At 49.7% G+C, this 14,615-nt stretch overlaps 1 protein-coding gene across 1 annotated transcript in view; it reads left to right on the forward strand.

The window, feature by feature from the left end:
- Pkp1 (plakophilin 1) overlaps positions 1–14,615 on the forward strand; it is a 45,966-nt gene that overhangs the window by 10,883 nt on the left and 20,468 nt on the right. The gene's annotated exons all lie outside the window — the stretch shown is intronic.

Genomic DNA, 14,615 nt, shown 5'->3' on the forward strand with positions numbered 1-14,615 from the left:
AATTTGTAAGGTTTAAAAAAATTAATGTGGGTGGAGATAGTTTTAGATCCTTTAATCCAGTTCTGGCCGGCTTCCTCAACACCCTCCACCCACCTGCCCATTTGCTGAGCAGAGACCTGCGGGGCCCGGCTCTGTACACAGCACTACGCAGGTGCTCGGGGTAAATCAAATAGAGCAATACTCGCCTTGTCCTTTTCCTAAACCGGGGACACTAGTAGCCAAGGTGTCCCAGGGTCCTCAAATGCCATGAGCTCTGTTTTTTTACTTTTGCTAGTTTCACCTCTAACCTGCATTGCTCTTGGAAATTCTTGTGTGCAGCTCAGGGATAAACCATATGCCTCCACGCAAAGCCGTGGTTTCGTCCTCTGGGGGTTCCAGGATCAGCAGCATCTTGTTTTAACAGATGATCACAGGTGTCACTCCAAGTTGCTGAAGATCCTGGGGTCCTGTGCAAAGAAGGGGGGCGGTTGGGAATGTAATGTTCTTTTACTGTGGCTTGATTTCCTTTCGTCGGTTTTGCTGCGGCTGACTGTGGAGGGTGTACCTTCCATGAATGTTGTAAGCTAGAGACTAAAGAACGAACTCAGTCTGCTACAAATTCTCATCCTTCTTGGGGGGTGGGGGTATCCGTTGTTGCTCTCAGTACAGCATAAATTTAGTTGATCAAACCAGATAAGCTACAGAGCACTCATAGATGTGAAATGGCTTTAACACAAAAGATGACGTCCACATAGATTCAGAAAACGCCTTTGTAATGCAGAGTAAAGGGATTGGCTAAAACCCCCAAAAGACTAACAACTGGACCTACTGATCCAAGTGGATGATGCTAACCTTATACATGTTTGTGATCACGCTAACAATATACCTGTTCCGTGTTCCCAGGCCAGAGCTTAGAGGTTTCTGAGCTGTTTCTACTCTCTTCTGTGACTCTGGATAAAACTTGTAACCATTTTGGGCAATAGTTTTCTCCTCCCTAAAATGAGACTGATGGTACCAGTTTTTCTACTTCACTCACATGTTGATATCATGCTACATTAACTATGTTATCAAACGGAGAGTGTAACCATGGAAATGAGGGAGGAAGTGTTTCTAAAATACCTCATCTGGCTTATGCCTTTCTAACATCTTCTTCTAGATAATTAATCCTTAGTTACCTCTCTTGCCTTTTAATGCCCACAAACAGCCCCACACCTCCTTGTGCCTGCTTTCTGACAACCACTGAAAATCCCTTTCCTACCCCGCGCCCTAAGGCCCATCCCTCTTCACTCCTTTGCTTGGCAATGCTGCAGACATGACTCATGACAGGGTAGCTGCTGAGGCTTGTCCCGTCTCCTCTCAGTTCAGGAGAGGCTATGGGAACAGGGAAGAGCTGCGCACACACGAGGATTTGGCCGAGGGAGGGAGGGCAGAGCGGAAAGGAAGTAGAATAATTGATATTGGAGTCAGACATATAATCAGCTGAGCGCTGAGGAGAACGAAATGGGGTCCAGACTGAGAGAGAAGGAGAGTGGGAGAAACGGTAGTAACAATCTGTGGTGTGAGGTAACCTTATCCCTGTGGGATTTTCCCATGGTTGGTACAACTAGCGTGGAATGTTGTGTTTCCCACCCTCTGGTGAAACCAATATGGCAGCCCAAGGCAGGGACTCCAGGAGGAGGGTGTGGTTCATCCGCATGAGCACCGTCAGCGTTTTCCCAGGAGTTTCTAAGAGCTGGTTAAGGACCATTTCCTACAGATACGTTCTCTTCATTCACTCAGTCAGCCAGCTGGCATGAGCAAATGCTGGGCATGGCATCACGTGAAGCACACTGTGGATGAACGGCAAAGATTCCCTTCGCCCTCGCTGAACTTCTAGTCAAGCTGGGAGAAGCAAAGATCAACAGAAATAGAATGCAGATAATCTCGGGATTTCTGTTTCTGTCCTGGAGAACAGCACCAACCCCCTGCTCAAATGTTTCGGGAACCTGTAAACGTTTTTAAAAGGAGCGACTTTGAGTGTGTTTTAGAAGCCATGTGGCTTCTTTCTGAAGATGGCTGGTGTTATGTTAGAAGCAGCAATGCCCACTTCCAGCACTTCATTTCTCAGAGTTGGTTCCAGTCCCAAATATCACACCATTCTCAAATTCCAAGACTTTCCCACTAATGAGTAAACATTTTCTTAAAGTATAGAGGGATTCCACAGACAATTCTAAAAGAAAGTTTTTAATGATATTTTAAAATTGGTGGTGTTACTTTATACTCTGTATCACCAGCACCCTTCTAATTTAAAAAAAATCTTTTGTATTTCATCTATGACCAAGTGTATTACACATTCTAGAAAACTGAATAGAAAGAGTCCTAAAATTAAGGTTAAAATGAAATGATTTTGACATTTAAAGAAACATCCAGGGGCTTTAAAAAAAAAAAAAAAACTGGTCCAAAGGAAACTTTTTACCTCAGCATTCCTCTTCTGACTGTGGGTCACTCTAACCTCCCTCTTCTGAGACAAGAATTTTCCAGAAGACAGTATTGGAGCCCCAGAGTCCTCCAGGCCTCCAGAAGAGGGAGGGGTCTGTGTGATGAGGCAGCGCCCCCACCCCTGACACCTCAGGTGGTCTGTTGCTGTCCCAGGTCTCTGAGTCAGAGCAGTGGGCTTTGCGTTTTACAGGTGAGGAACCTCAAGCCCAGAGTGGATGAATTACTCATGGAAGGTGACCCAGATGTTTACTAGTATGGCGGCCTAGATCCCTGACCTACGACCTGCTAGCCTGGGAGCTTTGCTTCCCTCGCTCTAGGTGCTTATACTCTTTGTGGCAATCCCTGTATCAGTCTCCACAAGCCTCTGCATTTAAGGGACTCACAAGAGATCCCCAAATCTGAATCCTTCAGTGCCTCTTCCCCTGTCTTCTAGCCAAGCCGTCTCTCCCTGAGGGAGTCTAATGGCAACAGGAGAAGGAAGGCAGCAGGCATATTTTCTCTACCTGGACTCAAACTCCATTGACTTGGCAATACTTATTAAGGGGTGGGGGTTAATAGTAAGCTTGTAGGGTAAAACACAGCAAACAAATGGTTTGGGACATAATTGTAATGAAAAACTTTTAAACCTGAGATTCCAACACAGCTATGTGTCCTGTGTCCTCAGGTCTGGTACCCTAGGTTGTTCCTGCATTGAAATAAGTCGTCATAAGAGCTCCCTACTGGGCTCTGATCCCAAGCAGAGTGATCTGAGGCTGGAGCTGTTTCGAGTTGGGAAATGGAAGCCTTTGGCCCCTCTTAGTTGTCTGTGTAGTGGGTGACTTGAATACCCTCCTGTGGGTCAGGTGGACCAGGGTGAAGAGAATAGAGAACCGAGGCTCTTTGGAGAGCCCTCTGTTCTAAAGCTGTGCACAGTCACTGTCACTGTCCTATGGGTCTGGACTGGAGGCAACTAGAGTTTTTCTTGTTCTGGTGGAAGCTTCACGCCAGTCCCTGGCATCCATAGACTCAAAGAATCAGGAAAGTTAAATGGAATCTCCATCCCAAGTCCCCTCCTCCATCTCTTTCCAAACCCTGAAGCATCTCAGAAAGCCTGCCAAATGATGACCCCTTCCCGCAGGGATGCTCACTCCCACAGGTACTTAAACTGCCTCCTAGTTTTCTGGGCTTCCTTTCCCATCTCCTCTCTGAGGGGCTGGAAAGTCATCCAGGAGCATTGTATCTGTTAAACCCGGGGTTTTCCTAATTCATTTTGATTTGGTCTGATTACTGCGTCAGCAGAGAGGCTTATCGGGGTACAGAAACTTTTCATTTCTATGTTTAAAGCAAGAAACACATCATGAGCATTGAGCTATTCTGAGAGTTTATCGGGTAAAATGTCCCGTGGATCTGCAATGATCTTGCCCATCCTCCCCAGGATCTGATCTATGGGGTGAGAAGTCATGGCGACAACACCAGTCAGAGGTTCTGAACGCAGCGTGAACCATGCTGGCTGCCATATTCAATCACAGACATGCTCAGTTAAATCCAGCTTGGCAGTCCTGAGGTGAGACTCTCTAGGAACATAAGGAGAGAGAACCCTGTCTCTGAGCCGGATCTTTCTCCTCGCCGCTTCGTGTTTGTTGTTCCCTTCATGACAGAGTCTTGTGGACTACGAGAGTTTCCCCTGCAAGAGAACCAAGTCTGTTCATTCTGGGGCCAAAGCAACCTGTGGGAGCCCCTGGTACAGATGGGAGAACGTAGCTGTTAGACTTTTAGACTTTTTTTTTTTATTAGACTTTTGCCGGAAGTAGCAAATCCGAGCACAGTGCTCTCTGGGTCGGTGGTTCCTCTTCTGTCAGAGTTACACTGTGGATTATGCAAAGGACTGGGTTGTGGACACCATAGTGCAGAGAGGTTGCCAGGGAAGCATGGCAGGGCCCTTTGTCCCGAGAGCAGTAAAAAGAGGCTTCCCTTACTAATCCACAGTTAATGGAGGCTGTGCCCCAAGACAGCGTGATGGCGGGGAACAAGCTGCAGGCTTGGCTCAGGAACTTCAGCCCACATTCTGGCTCTCCACTTGGTTATTTGTGTGACTCCAAACATGTTCTTAATCTGCCTGAGCCTCCATCTCTGGAATTGGGGAAATCTCTTTCCCAGTGCAGTTGAAGTACTACGCATACAACACTTCCAATACAGCGGTTCGAGGCCTGGGTTTTATTTTCAGTGGGACAGCCACAAGGTGAGGGGCCTGAAGTGGCATTTGTTTTTCAACTCAGAATGAAAATCTTTGATTAGCTCTTTGCCAAAGGCAAACATGGGGCTCCATGGAGCTTCAGAGCTCACTGGTGACTCTGAACCGCCGGGCTGAAGCCACACTGGGGTGGGTGGCCCTCTGGTTGGACTCCTGGCAGATCCTCTAGCCCAGAGACTGTGCTTCAACCCTCCAGGCGAAGGAAGGCTTTGTACTTCCTTCCTGCTCTCATGTGAGCTTCTCTTCCCACCAGGAAAACGGAAGTTACTTAACTCTTGCCACAGCTAGGAGACATGAATAACTGCACTGACATAAAGCTCTGACCCTTCATCTCCCCTCCTCCTCTTCCCAGTCCTGGGGGTCACTTTCCAGGTGTGCGAGCTGGGATCCTCTGGCAGCGCCTGCTGGCCTCTGTCTCTTCTTGCAAAGCCCGGGTGAGCGAAGACAGAGTAGACTCTGGCTCTGGCTCCCAAGCAGTCATGGCTCCTGCTCTAGGAAGGAGCGATTGATGTATTTGCCAACTCAGTGTCCCTGCTGCCAGCCCGTGACTCACTCCCACCCAGCCTTGGGAGATAGGAGGGTCCCACCAAGGCCCCAGGCCATCACCCAACAAGAAGAGACAATGATCCTACTTGCCAAAGGACAGAATGTGCCACAGAGAGAAAGAGGAGGTAAATGAGAGAGTTGACGGGTGGCTCAGGAGGGGACCCTTCCCGATAGATGTGGCATGTCTCTGCTAACTACTCACTGCTTTGGGGATGCTCCTGGCACTTCCACTGTGAAACTTCACCTGTGACAAATGTCCGCATCTAAGGAGTCCTGCATGGGCACTCCTTGACAAACCAGAGTCCGTCAGCGTGGTTTTGCTTATACCTGAGAAGTTTCTAGGTTGGGCAGCTTCCTTTTTATGAGTCTCCCTCCATAACTGACTTATCTCTCCTGAGTAGCTTGAGGGTATACTTGCCAGCTGAGAACCTCTCAAGGGGAAGAGAAGTGGAGGGTGCTCGCTATGCAGGCCCCGTGATATTGCAGAGGTAGGAGGACATGATTGTGGTATGTAAATGTGAGTGGCATCCGTGAGTATGAGCTTCAGATGGGGGACCAGAGAGGCCTGTGGGAGATGCTAAATGCTGAATTGTGTGAACAGAGAGGAGAGGGCAGAAAACACAGCAAGGCCCTGAGGCTAGATTAGGGAGTGAGAGCCCTGCTCTGGCTATCCCAAAAGAACGGACGCCACACTAAGCTGCCAGTTCCAGAGAGGTCTTACAAGCAACCTAACTTCCTGCAGCCAATCATTGAGGGCCAAAACTCACACTGCCCCTCAAAATGGATTGAGCATATCCACCTGACCCCTCCCCGATCCTCTGGTCCCCACGAGAGACTCAGGGATAGGTGGAGAGGGAAGACCCAATGTAGAGCTAGCCCAGGGCATAGCCAGCAGCAAACCCCCAGAAAAGAATGTTACTGTCTCCTGGGACAGCAAAGCCAGTTTCAACTTGATGGGTCAGCTATGGCTTCTATTCAGTTAATGCAGAGCTCAGAGTTGGTGACCAAACCGAAAGAACCAAGGCTTAGACTGATTCACTAGGGCTCAATTCCTTCCTTCCTGATAGGGATTAGGGGGCGCATGATAAAGCTCCTTTTTTTTTTAAGAAGGAAGCTACCAGAAGAGATAGCCCCTCATCCTCAGCCCACCCTCACATCTTCTAAGTACAGCCCCCAAAACTTTGAGGGCAGATGTGAAGAATCGAGAATAATTGCAAATATCTTTAGTTTTCCCCAGAAGCGATGAAGTGAATTTGGTTTGGGGCCCTTTGGGGAGGTGGGAGGGAGGCTGACAAAAAGCAATTTCCTTAACCAACAAGTCTTTAAAGTCCTCACACTGTGGTTAAAAACAAAGACCAGATGAAACAGCTGCCTAAGAAGGGACATAATTAAAAGCTAAATTCCACAGCGCATGTTGACTTCAACCTTCCTAGGCCTCAGTTTCCTGGTCTGTAAAGGGAAGCTGGGGGGCAGAAGGCAGGTGACTGCCAAGCCTTCTCTGTTGGAGTCATAGGGTTTGGGGATGTGGTCCTGAGGTTCTGGATTCTAACAAGCAGGAACATGTAAGGCCAGCTCACCCCTCCACATCCTCCATCAACTCAGATAATGTGATAATCCCTGAGATTAGGGCTGTGTTTTGAATTTCCGCAGACCGTTTTCACTCCCTGACTCGATTCCTTGGGTGTCTGTGAGATGAGTGGGCAGCCAAGTACCTTTGCTCTGATTTGATTTGCCGGGCAACCAAGTGGCGGAAAAGGGCAGGGGCTCACTCTTTACTGCATTGGCAGAATTGAGTCTGGAGCCCAGTGGCCATGAAGGGGTGTGAAGGGTGAGGAGAGACAGGAGCTAGGAGGGGCAGGAGAGGATGGGTGGTGTCTCTCCCCTGCCAGCCAGCTCTAAGCCAGAAAGTGGGGACTGGAAGGGCCACGGGAGTGAAGTAGTTGAGGGATCTTCTGGTGCCTCTATTGGTGAGAATTTTCCTTTTGTCACTGAGCCCAGAGAGACTTCCCAGGTGGGTGGAAGAGCTATCCCCACCCTTTGCTAGGGTGAGGCTCAGCTTTCTCCCCCAGGGCCCTGGCAAGTCTCTGCGAGGCCTGCCTGCCTACCTGCCCCAAGAGCGCAAACTCAGCTGAAAAACTAAATCAAATCTGGTTGTGGAGGGGCAGGGCGGGGAGGGGATGAGAAGAGACAAAGGTGGGGAAAGAAGCAGCTTGGGGGCCCGCCCCTCCACCCCCACCCTATGTACCGGGGAGTGGCCTTGAAGGGGAGGAAGACAGGGCTGAGCCAGGTTGGCCAGGAGGCTATGACTTCAGCAAGGGCTGAAATGGTCGGCTGAAAACCAAAATGCCTTCTGGAGCCGTTTGTGATCGGAGAAACTGAGGCTGGGGAAAGGAGGCTGATTGCACAGACCTGTACACCTAGGCAGCAGGGAAAGGGGACTGAGTCCAGGTCTCCCTATCTGGTGCTCAGAGTTCTTGGCCCCTGGCTGCCTTAAGCTTCGCTTGGCTACTATGGCATTCCCGAAACCCAGGTCGTGAGCACTTGAGTATCACAGTTTTACAAAACCATCATACCAACTAATACTTATGGGTCAAGGAATACTTTTTCGATTTCAATTTCAATAAAATTTCAATTTTCCTTTGAAAAGAAGCCACGCATCACTAAGCAAAGAGGACACAAACAGTATACTTTGCTATTCAAGGCGGGCTAGCCATGACCTTGATAGCCCGTAGCAGCAATGCAAAACAGAATGCCCTTTAACGCTTGGGAGGTGCTTCTGCTCCCCTGAAAACTTTGAGCTCTTTTGCACCGAAAGAGACGCTGTGAGTCACGAAGAAGCATAGGGACCCGTACTTAGGCTTGTGGGCATCAGGCTGGAAATGCAAGAGTGTCTATGTGCTTCTGGGACGGTTACTGCCTGTGTCCTTGGGGTCACTAATGGCGTATGGCTAAAATATGCAAGGAAGGATTCAGAGTCATAAGATAACCATGTGGGATGGGTTTCCAACACTGACTCCCACCCAGGTCATGTAGAGCTCTGCCGGCCACGGAGAAAAGCACCTTGAGAAGCCCCAGCTCCTTGAGGCCACCAGCCCCAGGCCTAGCTGAATACTTTTTGCTAGTGGAGTATGTGCAAAGGAAGTCTCTTAACTCCAGTGTCAGAGAAGGGCCAGGCTCTGTGGAATGAAACCCCCCCACCTTGGAGCTCAGGGACAACCCCCCCCCCAACTTCTTTCATCTTCTCCTAAAATCCTAACCACCTCTCTGGAGGTCCCACACTGCTGGGGACAGAGTGGGAACACTCAGGGAGCTGCCAATGACCCATACTTCCCTCTTAGCCACCCTGGTGGCCCAAGCCACCCAAATCCAAAGAAGTCCAGCAACAGTTGGCTAACTTCAAAGGACTCCAGGGTCCAGCTCCACTACCAACCTTAGCACCGACCCCTGTGTCCACCACACAACTTGGCCCAGCATTGCTCCTCGAGGAGGTGTGGCCCAAGGGAGCCAGTTCCTCCTCCTCATCACTGCACTCATGCTCCCACATGGAACACAGCATCCAGGGCAGCCACAAAGTCTCCACTGTCCTGGTGTCCTTGGGCCAGAGGGTCTTTTCAGCCCCGGCTTTGGACAGTACACTTGTGTGATACCAATGAGCAGCTAAGTTCTTTATTTCTTTCTCTTCCTTCCCCCTCCCCACAGTGATGAAGGTCAAACCTAAGGCCTTGAACATGGTAGGCAATCCTTCTGCATCTGAATTTGCCCTTCCCCAAGCTTTATTATCTTCCTAAATATAGTCAAGAATCTCTCATAACCCATAAAAAGAGAAGAGCCAAGTAGCTCCTAGGTCTGGACTCTAAGAATCAGGCTAGCACATGGGTAGACACCAGAGTCACCTAGGATAGAAACACTTCGCTTTTGTTGTTGTTGTTTTGTTTTATTGAGACAGGTTCTAACTATGAAGCCTAGAGTGGTCTGGAATTCATGGTTCTCCTGGTCATGGAATTCATGGTTCTCCTGGTCAACATCTGGAGTGCTAGGATTACAGGCATATACCACCATACCCAGTACTCTTTGTCCCTCAGATTTTGTTCCCATAACCAGTCTCTAGTAGCTGATGGCTGGTCACTTGGGTACAAACACTGAGAGGAGACCAAAGGTCTGATTCACCGTCTGCTGTGTCTAACCAAATGGCCTCAGATGAGATCAAGAAACTTTCAAAGATTTTCCTTACATAAGACTACCTCTGGAAAAATGTGTGCTTCTCAAGTGAACAGGTGAGATGTGTACAAGATGGGTGTGTGCTTGTGCACATGTGGATGCAAGTAAATATATGTGCATACGCATGTGCATGCTTGCATGTACATTATGTACATATACATGTTTGTCTTCGAAAGAGGTGATTTTTCTACCCAAACGTTGGGGTAGGGGGTGGATAAGGGGTGGTCACATGTCTTCATATGAAGTTCATGATCATCTAATCAGCAGGAATGGATTCGGGTCTTTTGGGAGCTCTTTAGGACCAGGGAAGCAAGTTCCCTGTGATCCGTATCTTCCACAACGTCTTTGAATCTCTTCTAACACTAAGAAATAACACTCAGGGCTCAGGGCTCCCAATGGTTCTGGGGCTACTCGGTCTCCCCTCTGTCATTCCAGGACAGGCTGGGGACACTGGCTATCAGAGATCTTCTTGACTTAAAAGTATCCTGCTGGGAAACTAGTTCACACTTCCGCGCCCCCCCCCCCCCATCCTCCTTCCTCCCTTCCCGAACTGACCCATCACTGGGACAGCTGAGTTCAAAATTTAGAATCCATGACATTGCATTCTGTACATGACATTCTATACAGAATAACTGAGGCTCCAACTTCTCTGAGTTTGTGGGAGAGAGAGAGTCAGGGTGAGGGCTCTACTGCCACTTGCATAGGAGAGGGCCACATGTGGAGCCCCTGCTTGGATTTCCCTTCTGGAAGGAAACATAGGGACTGGAGAGATGACTTTGCAGTTCAGAGCACTGGCTCCTCTTCCAGAACCCTGAAGTTTGATTTCCAGTCTTCATGTCACACAGCTCATAACTCTCTGTAACTCTAGTTCCAGGGGACCGGGCACCTCTGCCCTCAGCAGGCACCCGCACTAACCTGCACCTACCCACACGCAGACACACGCTCCTATACACAGTTAATAATAATTCTCTTTTCATCTTTAGAAAGAAGTATGTATATGAAACCTATGTCCTTGTGCCCCTGTTCGTTCTGGCGGGGGCAGGAACTAAAACAGCCCTACATCTGTAGTGAGTGTGCTGGAGGAGGCAGGAGAGGAGCTGGGCGACTGATAAAGTCGGGCGCAGGGACAGCTGGCACTGTTACTGAAGTCTCAGTGGGCAGTTCTGAGAGCAGGTGGCATAGAGTGCCAGCTCACCTTGACGCCCCCACTGGATATGAGAAACCCCTGCAGGCTTTTCACCCATAAGGAAGACTTGGAGCCTGCAGCCAAAGAGGCCAGGTAACAGGGGCATTGGGCATTGGGTGTCCCCAGAAAGATGGTCACCTTCTGAAAACCTCCTGGACTACTGGGTGGGATTCTGTAGCACCCTCACACATGGGCTTCAGCCATCTTGACGCTCTAGGAGATCTGCTGTCAGTCATCTGAAAGTTGTTGTTGTTATTGCTATTATTATTATTATTATTTGGTTTTTTTGAGACAGGGTTTCTCTATGTAGTTTTGGAGCTTGTCCTGGAACTAGCTCTGTAGACCAGGCTGGCCTCAGACTCACAGAGATCCGCCTGTTACTGCCTCCCAAGTGGAATCAAAGGCATACATGCGCCACCACCACCTGGTTGCAAATGTTTCTTCATACTGACTGACTGGTAAGGGCTCACAGCTTCTATTCTTCAAAGGTCATGAGAGGCACTCTTCCTGACCAACTTTCTCATAAAGTCTACATACGTTTTCGAGATGGGCACCAAAACTTCGGAGTTTTTTTGTTTTTGTTTTGTTTTGTTTTGTTTTGTTTTCTACTTTTTCAAGTTTTTTAGGTGACAACACATGTGTGGTGCTCATCCTTATAATCCTAACACTCAGGAGGCTGAGGCAGGGTAATTTTGACTGGGCTATGTATAAGACTATTTCAAACACACACACACACACACACACACACACACACACACACACACACACACACAACAGTTAATAAAACTTATCCGAGTCCCAGAATGGGACTGTGTCGGAGTTTGCTCTTGTCCCTCTTCTCAATAAATAAGAACTGGTTGTCAACCAGACACTATCCTTTAGTTCACAGGCATCTCTCATGCTTCTGGGGTGTCCCTGGGAAGACACTGTGGGTTTCAGGGTGTTGGTAATGGAATTGTGGGTGTGTCTCCTCCCTGCCTTTGAGGACTCCACAATGAGGCGCTCCCACCCCAGCCTCCTTCAAGGCCCTGTGGCACCACTCTCTGCCTGGACGGACATCAGGAATTCTGACCAGTGGGGTGTTCTCACAGCTGTGTGCCAGGAAGTAAGAAACCCAGCCCAGGGTGGGACTTGTGCTTCTCTAGAGGAAGGTGTGCCCAGAGGAGTCAGGGACCGGCACTCTCCCTGATGAAGTCGCATCTTTGGTGACTCAGGCCTCAGTGGCTTCTTCACTGACTCACATGGCTAAGTAAGCAGCACCCAGTGCCTTTAGGAGAACTCTCCATGCCTCGGGTCCAATGTGCCCCTCTTGGGTGCCTTCTTGGTAGAGGACCCTAGTCCGCCAGCACTAGGAAAGAAGGGCAAGTTGTCTGTAAACCAGATGTACTTTACTACTCAAGAGTGAACGCAACCCTAAAAAGATGCAAGAGGGCCGTTGTCATTATTGTGTGAGGGCCCTCAGTGGGCACAGGCAGGTAGGCAGTAGTACTTGCTAGATAAACTACTATGGAGGCTGTTCTTGTGGGGAGTGGGGGAGCTCTGCCAAGGTCCTTTCTCTAGAAAGCTCTTTCCAGACCCAAAAGGGATGAGGACTCTGTGAAGTTGTATGTGTGATGGCTTTCATGAGAAGGGCGTGGGGAGATTGCCTTGTTGAACATGGCCCTGTTGGACACTCCACTGGGTGTGTGACTCTCCAGGCAGAGAAGGGTGTGACCTGTGGCAGAGCCAGTTTGGCCAGCCCCACCTTGTTGGCAGAAGCGTGGTTTCAAAATGGGCTAATAGCTGGGGACGTGGACACTCTTTTCATCTTGGCCTGCCTAGCGCATGCACTGCTTCCAAGGAGGCAGGCGGTTTCAGTCTGCTTATCCAGCTCTGAGGCAGAACTTTCTGGGCTCAGCCAGGTATCAGCTATGTCCCAGAGCAGGGTAAAGGAAGTCCTGGACCCCAGGCGGTGAGCTCAGGCTGTGCTGCCCAGATAGGCTGTCTTGCCCTGCTCAGAACCCTTCTGCCTTCCAGAAGCTCACTTTGTCTGTGGTAGACCCCAGCCAAGGAGGCCACGGGGAACCCAGTGCTCATCAGCAACCAGAGCGTCCTTTCCCAGAAGAAATTCTCCAGAGCAGAAGTAGCTCTCTTTTCCAGAGCGCTTGCTGGGATCCCTGCCCCCTGCTAGGCAGAGCTTTTTGGTTTGTAAAGCCTGGAATAACAACCCTACTGCAGTAACAAGAGAACAGACTAGGCCAGGGGAGACTAGGTTTGCAGTTGAAGGATTCCAACTGTGAGCATCCAGGGCCAAGAAGGGACAACACAGCCTTCAAGGAGATGACGGGTTGGAGCAGAAGCTTGGGGAAAATATGGGGTTCGAAAGTAGGTGGGCAGAAAGCAGGCGAAGCAGGGGCTGGTGTGTATCTGTTGATGTGGGACCATGTGAGAGGGCATGCTAGGGAAGGAAGAGATGGCTGGGTAGGTGGGCCAGAGGCAAGTTCATGTGCTTGTCTGGTAAACAGCAGAGACACAGTGAGTTCTCCAGCAAGGCCGGGGCTAGGGGAAGCTTTGTCTGAGAAAAGAGGAAGTGACGGGGTGAAAAGGCAAGGGTCAGAGTGGTGGTTCTCAACCCGTGTGTCACGACCCCCTTTGGGGGTCACGTGTCAGATATCCTGTACATCAGATACTTATATTACAATTCATAAGTTAGGGGGTGCCCAGGAATATACCAAGGACATACAGGACCACGGTCTAAGAGGTGGCAATGCCAAAGAAGGAGGCAGACAGCATGCTCAGGTGAACATCTGTCCTCCTCAATGACTTTGGCACATAGGGGTTTCTTGGGCCTTTGGAGCCTAAGAAAAGCATTGGTTTACTTCCATCCGGCCCACTCTAGAATCCATGTTCCTTGCCTACACAGTGAGGAGTGGGCTCCTGAGAGCTTCCTACTTAACTTAAAGAAGAACAGGGATCCAGGGACCATGAGTGTGGGTTGAAATACCACACTTCTTCAGGACAAGGGGAGGAGAAGTAAAGGCATTTAGGGGCCTGATGGCCTTAAAGGCAGGGCCACTAAACAACAGGGTGCTTCATTAGCATAATGAAGACAGCCTTCCTCAGATGCAGGAACAACCTTGTTAGGAAACAAATGCCTCCAGGCACACCGCTTGGCTTCCCTCTTTTTCAACAGGTGAGTAACTAGACTTAAGTTAGGAGAAGAGAGGGCAGTACACAGGCTGGCTAGGGAGGCTTCTGGCCAACGCAGTCTTGTCTGGCTAGCGTTGGAATGCGGTCCCAACAATTGACTCCCAAGAGCTCCGCTAGTGTCCCAGCTGGAGAAGCGTGTCTCTGTGTCCACACTCTGGGCTTCAACGCAGCCTAACTCAGGCCTCACCCAGCCTGTTGAATACGTGGTCTCAGTCTGTCCCACCTGAAGTTTGAGTTTCTCAAGAAAGTATGGGATAGTCCTCTGACATCGTGTGTGTGTGTGTGTGTGTGTGTGTGTGTGTGTGTGTGTGTACCCCCTTTGTATTCAAAGAAGAGGAGGCTGCCAGCAGATTCCTATCTGAGTGTGGGGGTGTGGCTGGAGAGGCATTGGCAGCAAAGCTCTCCCACCTGCTGTGGGCACAGGTGCCCATGAATTCTCTTCTGGCTGCAGCTGTTTGCCTAAGACTTGGAAGCCGGTGTTTGGAAATGGGGGTGGGAGTGGGACTGCTATCATTTGGAGCCTGGGGGCAGGGCTACCACAAACATTCTCTGATGCCTGGGCATCCAGACAATGGAGAAGTGTCCTGCCACAGATGCCGGGAGCACCCATGTAAGGACTGCACCATCTTGGCAGAAAGTCTGCTTCATTCAACATGTACCATCTGGGCAGAATAGGTACCTCTATTTTCCCCAAACATACTTAGACCTGTTCTGTGCTATGGAATGAGCTCAGTGTGGGGCTTGAATCCTGGGTGTCACCCCCTTATGGGTTATCTAGAAACTTCTTTA

The sequence above is a fragment of the Myodes glareolus genome, chromosome 5 (assembly GCF_982192425.1).
Source record: "Myodes glareolus chromosome 5, mMyoGla1.1, whole genome shotgun sequence".
Lineage (NCBI taxonomy): Eukaryota > Metazoa > Chordata > Mammalia > Rodentia > Cricetidae > Myodes > Myodes glareolus.